A 7,281-nucleotide genomic window follows, 5' to 3' on the forward strand; every position below is an offset into this window, starting at 1 on the left:
CTTGGGTTCTTGGGTTTCTTCACCTGATGGATGATGATATTATTTAGTGAGATGGGAAGAAGACAAACAAGATTTGGGGATGAGAGTAACATGAAATGGGTCTTTCTTGAGTCCAGTTTTGAACATGCTGACTTTAAGATGCCTTTGAAATATCCAAGTGAAAATGTCATCTAGATTCACTTAGAAGTTGGAACTGGGGGGGGGGGGGTGCAGAGAGGGGTGGGTTTACCTGTGGATTGGTTTGAATGGAAGCTGCAGGCAGGAATGAGACCACTCAGCACCTAGGTGGTGTATGCAGAGGTGGGCGGGGGGCAGTGAGTGGGAGAACCACATGCCTGGGTGGCCAGTAGGGCAGCAGGACCCTGCATAGGAAACAGGGTCAGACTGGCTAAGGAAGAGGGAGGAAAAGCAGGAGATGGTCAAGACTTGCAGGCCAATCAGAATAGCATTGCAAGGAGTGTTCGACAATGTCAAAGGCTGCTAAGGGAACAAAACAGCCATGTGGAAATTCTAAAATTGGATGCAAATAATTCTGGAAGAAAACACATGAATTCCTTGATACCTAGAGGGTGGGGAAAAGTTTTTGTTTTTGGTAGGGTTTTTTTATTTTTATTTTTTTTGTAACCTCTACACCAAATGTGGAGCTTGAACTCACAATCCTGGAATCAAGAGTTGCATGCTCTTCTGACTGAGCCAGCCAGCCAGGCCTTTTATATATGTATGTATGTATGTATGTATGTATGTATGTATGTATGTATGTATTTAAGTAGTTAGTAAGGGAAAGGTATTTTTAACTCAAAATCCAGATGCAGTAAAAGAAAAGATTGACAAATGTTATTATTTAGAAACCTTTGCTTGCCCCCCCCCCCAAAAAAAGCACAATAAGGAAGCAAACAAAAAACCATTATACAAAGTTAAAAGACAAATGACAAACTTAGAGGAAACATTTGTGGCATTTATAATATATATTATGCATGTTACAGGTAAAGGAATGGATATATAGATATAGATATGGAGAACCAGTAGAGAGGGAACAATTGGGTAGAGAAGGGAGGGGAAAGGGAAGGAGGGGGAAGGAAGGAAAGGAGCAGAGATCAATAGTGTAAGTGTCCCGTGAACAGGCCAGGACAGATGATAGGGCATAGAAAAACACCAAGGGACTATCAGCAACTTCTGTGTTAAATGGACAGAAAAAGGGTCTGATTTGGGTTGGGTGTTTAATAGCATTAGGAAGCAAGGTAGCAGCTGAGAGGGAAAGGAAGAAAATGTAAAATAATCTTGGTGGAGGGAAGGAACCAGCACTGACCAGAGACTGTTGAGTGAGTGTAGGTGGTGAGGGCGAACTTACAAAAGACCATTGTGCCCCACGAGGGACTTTTCCCTGGCAGTCCTTGAGAGTGGAGTTATTTGACTCTTTATTGTCCTCTTGGGGGGAAGGAGTTCCTTCTAATTTGACTCTATCATCCTGGGAACTTTTTCCCTACAAATCCAGGAAGTGGGAGGAAATGAAGGGATGGTCAGCAAGAAACAGTTGAATTTATATTAAAAATAGTATGACTGGAACACCTGGGTAGCTCAGTGGTTGTGTGTCTGCCTTTGGCTCAGGTCATGATCCCGGGGTCCTGGGATCGAGTCCCGTATCGGGGTCCCCACAGGAAGCCTGCTTCTCCCTCTGCCTATGTCTCCGCCTCTCTCTCTGTGTCTCTCATGAATAAGTAAATAAAATCTTAAAAAAAAAAAAAACCATTATGACCAACTCATTAAGTTTGTCAGGAAACATAGGTGAACAATGTCAGACATGGAGAGAGCAGAAAAATCCCAAAGGTTCTGAGAGAAACATTAGGGATAGGTACTAGGAGAGGTTTAGGGGTTAAGTTTATCTTACCACCGTAATCCAGAGCTTGCTCTCACTGCATTTTGTTATGTGATTGAATGAGTCAACCCTTGCTCATGGCTCAAAGTCCTAACGCTTCCTAATGTTGTTAATCTTTGAGATGGTTCTCTGAAGGGGTTGGTACAACGGGTGTATCTGTCTCCTGACTGACTGGATGTGCCACAGACATGTCAACATTTGTCTTTTGTTAGTTTCTTCTTCCTTGCCTGCCGCTTCCTCTCCTTCCCTCACTCCAGTTCCATTCAGTCTGCAAATTAAATATACATTAATAGTTTTCAGTCATGAAAACCTCTTCATAGCCAGGGCTGGTGGGACTGACCCTTAGCTTATTTTTATTTTTTTAAAGATTTTATCTATTTATTTATTCATGAGAGACACAGAGAGAGCCAGAGACATAGGCAGAGGGAGAGGCAGATTCCCCACGGGGTGCACGATGTGGGACTCCATCCCAGGACCCTGGGATCACCACCCAAACCTAAGGCAGATGCTCAACCACTAAGCCACCCAGGTGCCCCTGACCCTTAGTTTAGTGTCGCTGGTGCTCAGGGGATGGTAGGTTATACACTAAGAGAAAGAATGTGACTGGAGTGAGTTTCTTTTGCTGAGGGGATGTGGTATTCCTGTTTAGGACCTTGAGATCCTTAATCAGAGCAGAATATGGACTCATTCTCCATGGAAAGGATTAGAAAAATCTGTGATGACAGTATCATTTAAAAGCAAAAACAAACAAGCCAATCTCCTGCGGGTCAGGTGTCCTGCTTGGAAAGACACGTTAGCATCTAGGCACTGCCAGAGTCCAGCTCTGTGTCTGTAGGGCCTCAAAGCAGAAGAGGGAAAGAATACCAGTTTGTCACCAAGCACCAAGTCCAGCTACTTGCTGGAAAATTGCTGTTCCCAGGTGGAGAGGGAGGTGACGTCAGAGGGAACCCAGCCAAAGTTTGACATATTTGTGCAGTTGGAGAGTAGATGACCAGCCAGGCTTTGTTTATGTGGGACATATTGACCTGGGAAAGACTAGAGCTCTTGGAGTCTTGGGGTTCGTCCAAAAGCTGGGAATAGTAACTCTGATTCCTTTTAGAATCATCGAGTTCTTTGCAGTTTATTTATTTTAACATCTTTTTGTGTCTTTCTCCTGGGCAGGCTCCTCATACCTCCTAACTCGAGGACTGATGGGCTTTCCAGGGGTTACTTCCAATGACCCAACTTTGAACTAACTGCCTATGTGGAAAGCTGATGTGAAGATATTTTCATTCTGAAGAACGACTCTAACAATTCAAAGGAATTAATTTGTAACAGTGGGACTTCAAGTACCTAACGTGACCAAAGATGTTTTGGGGACAGGAGGTTCTACCCTGTGCTGTTCAAAGACTAAGTGGCCTCCTACTTTGCCCTCTTGAGACGTTGGCTCTGCCCTTTGGAACTTCAGAAACATCCAACTCATTGTCATTCAGAGGCTAGTGGATTTCAGTCCACTCCACGGACCAACTGATAATGGGTATTTATAACTTGATATTATCAGTAAAAACAGTAGGTAAGTGCTTTTCTCATCACTTTGATAGCAAAGGGAGAGTAGGCTTCACACATTGCCTTCATGTACTGAGGGGAGGTAGATTTTATTGCCTCCTTTTTATAGAACAGGAACATTAGGAACCCCAGGAGCTAAAAGTGCTGACTCTTGGAGTGTCACTACAGACGTGAAGTGAGCACTCAGCCTCTCTCACGAGTCTGTCTGGCTATCCACAACAAAGGAGGTAGCCAATTTAAGATAATAAGCCCATTGAACAGGATGTCTTCACATTTTTATTTTCTACATCAATCAGTTTGGAGCATCTGAGCTTTGTAATTACACATTTCTCCTTGTTTATGCTCTTTTGCTAAGTGCTTTTCCCTCTCTTGGCCATTAAACAAGCCAGTTTAGCAACAAGGCTCTCTGACATGGGGTTTTTATAGTACACACAAGGGATATTTCTAAAGCACACAAAGGACTTATGTCACAGATATCCAGCATGAGGCTATGTCTGCTCTACTGTAATAATGTTTTCTAAAATAATTTATGTGGGGGCACCTGGGTGGCTCAGCCGGTTAATCTGCCTTTGGCTCAGGTCATGATCCTGGGGTCCTGGGATGGAGCCCTACTTTGGGCTCCCTGCTCAGCGGGGAGCCTGCTTCTCCTTCTCCCTCTGCTCCTCCCCCCTGCTTGTGCTCTCTCTCTCAAATAAATAAATGAAGTCTTTAAAGAAGAAGAAGAAGAATCATGAGTTCCATGTGCTCCAATTCACCTTTTAAAATTAAAATTTAAGTCATTTTCTAAATTATAAATTATTTTTAAATTATTTTCGGGAGCTAGGAATAGTGCCACTGATTCCTTTTAGGATAATCATATTCTTTGCAGTTTATATATATTTCAATATCATCTTAGCCAGCCATTTATGAGCTCTGTCACAGGTTACCTGCATTCTGTGTGTCTCTGTTTTCTCATCTGTGAAAAACAGACATAAAAATAGTAACTTACTCACAGCTTTGTTCCAAAGACTATATGAAAAAAATCCATGTCATTAATGCCCTTAGCACAGTCTAGAGTGCTGTACTAAACTTGGCTATTGTTAGCATATTATAACTGTTTTGAATTACAAAAGTAATATGTACTCGCTTTAAAAAAAATCCAAATAATGTAGAGGTTTATAAAGTAAAAAATGATAGTGTCCACTCTTCACTTAGCCCCATCCAGTCCTACTTTCTAGAGATAGCCACTGTATATTGACTGCAATTTCTCTTTTCTTTTTTTTTTTTTTAAAGATTTTATTTATTTATTTGAAAGAGAGAATGAGCATGAGCAAGGGAGAGGGGCAGAGCGAGAAGGAGAAGCAGACTCCCCACTGAGCAGCAAGCCTGATGTGGGGCTTGATCCCAGGATCTTCGATCATGACCTGAGCCCAAGGCAGACCTTTAACCAACTAAGCCATCCAGGTACCCCTTGATTGCGATTTTACTATGCACATTCATGCAACCACCTTAGAACTTTGCTTGTCCCATCTAACAACTGATCATGGACATTCTTCCTGAGTAGGTCCCTGGAGCCCCCTTTTTATGCAGCGTGGGCATTAGCTCCTCGTCTAATTCATCCGTGGCTCCAGTGTGTGTTTAGAGCAGCTTTTCACATTTCTGTGCAGTCAAATCCTTGCTCTTTTCCTTACACCTCTTGGGATATGTACAATGCATAGGAAGACCTTCTCAGGGACCCGCATTTAGAAACACCCTTCCCAGGAATGGGAAATAAAGACTTGCACAATTCAAGGGAAATTTTGGAACATTCGTTAAAATCTGTGATTCATTAGCATGAGTGTATTTTACTTTTTACTGGAGAAGTTCAAAGACTGAAATACTTTTAGGTGTCGAGGGGAATGCTACCTTCAGTTAAAGACAAGAAAAGCAGGAGTGAAGACACCCCACAATCTACATAGGCCTCTTCATGGCACCCACAGACTTTTTATAGGTCATGGTGTGGAGTGAGTGGGGAGTAGAAGTCAATAATCTAGTGCTCAAAGTTGAACCTGCAATTTAACCAGCGTGGAGTCTAAGAAGGTGGCTTTTTTTTTTTTTTTAAGATTTTATTTATTTATTCATGAGAGACACAGAGACAGTGAGGCACAGACATAAGCAGAGGGAGAAGCAGGCTCCATACAGGGAGCCTGATGTGGGACTCCATCCTGGGACTCCAGGATCATGCCCTGAGCTGAAGGCAGGCGCTTAACCACTGAGCCACCCAGGCATCCCAAAGTGGCTTTACCTTATCTAATTTCAGGAGGCCATTGTCAAAGATTGTGACAGCAAAATCATGTAGAGAGATTGAAAAATTACCAACAAAACAAGCTGAAGCCAGTAGTTCTTGACAAGTTCCATCAGGTCCTCTGCATACTTGCTCACACGTGGGCATTGAGACACTATCTTTGAGAATGTCACTCAAAGGTATTTGCCAAAAAGACAAGTAGATATTTAAAAAGAAAAAGATTGAGTGATTTTTATATCCTTGACAGTGAGGTATTTCTATAAACATCTTACTACTTATGCTTTTCCCTATACTTTTCTTTTTTCTCAGTAAACGCATACTATGTCTATATAAAATCAACACAACTGGCTGAAAAATAAATAATTAAAAAATCTTTTATATTTGACTTACAGAATGCCAAATAAGCAGATCAAATAAAAAAAGAAGGCCTATTTTGAGGCTTTATAGACACTACTATATATAGAGTATACTATCTATATATTTATATACACTTTTAAATATAAATATTATATATAACATGCAATATATAATTATAAATTTTAATTATAAGTTTACTTTAAAATTTTAAATGTAATTACAAATTTATATGTACAAAAAAAAAACAAACAAATTATATGTACAATTATAATTATAATTTTATATATATAAATATTTATATCTATTTAATTCAACAAACCTTTACTTAATACCCACTATGTCACAATAATTTTGTTAGGAGTTGTGAGATTTTTGAAGATAAAAAAGATAGTCTCTACTCACAATATAGTTGTTTATATTCTATTTTCTAGACCTTTCAGGGAATAATTTAGAAGAACACCAAGCAATTAGGAGCAGAATATTTTATATTTTATGGCAAGGACAATTCTGTGTGGTCTATCACGTTAATCAATTAGTATGCTCCTCAGACATATTATTTTTAAAGGCATGTGTAGCAGTCAGCCACCAGAATGTCCTCTGATGATCCCTACCTCTGGCTTAGCCCTCAAACCCTTGGGTAGTCCTTTCCTGAAATGAATCATCCCTAACTGACCAGTAGAATACAATGGAGGGGATAGTGCGCCACTTGGCAGGCTAGGACTTTAAAGATATGGCAGCTTCCATCTTGGTCTCTTGGGTTGCTTACTCTAGGAGAAGGACTGGAATTTGGGTTAATGGGCAAAATCCAGCCTGCAGATTATTTTGTCTGTGGGCTAAGGTTGGTTTTCCTATTTTTAAAATATGTTGTTGTTGTTGTCGTTGCTGTTTTTAAAGAAGAAGAATATGTGACAGAGAGACTGGAGGTGGTCCACAAGGCTTAAAATATTTACTATCTAATCCTTTCAGAAAGAGTTTGCCACCCCTGCTCTCAGCAATGCAGGTACCTTGCTGTGAGAACATGTATACGGAGTGTCCTGGGCTTCAGCTGGCCCTGTGGAGAGACTAGTATGGAGAGAAACTGAGGCCTCCCACCCAGAGCCAACATAAACTTGCTAGTCATGAGTGAATCAGCAGGAAAGTGGAGTCTCCAACTCCAGTGAAGCCTTCAGAAGATCGAAGCCTTACCTGCCATCAGCCCAAGTCCTCATGAGAGACACTGAGCCAGAACTATCTAGCCAAAGTA

The sequence above is a fragment of the Vulpes lagopus genome, chromosome 18 (genome assembly GCF_018345385.1).
Source record: "Vulpes lagopus strain Blue_001 chromosome 18, ASM1834538v1, whole genome shotgun sequence".
NCBI lineage: Eukaryota > Metazoa > Chordata > Mammalia > Carnivora > Canidae > Vulpes > Vulpes lagopus.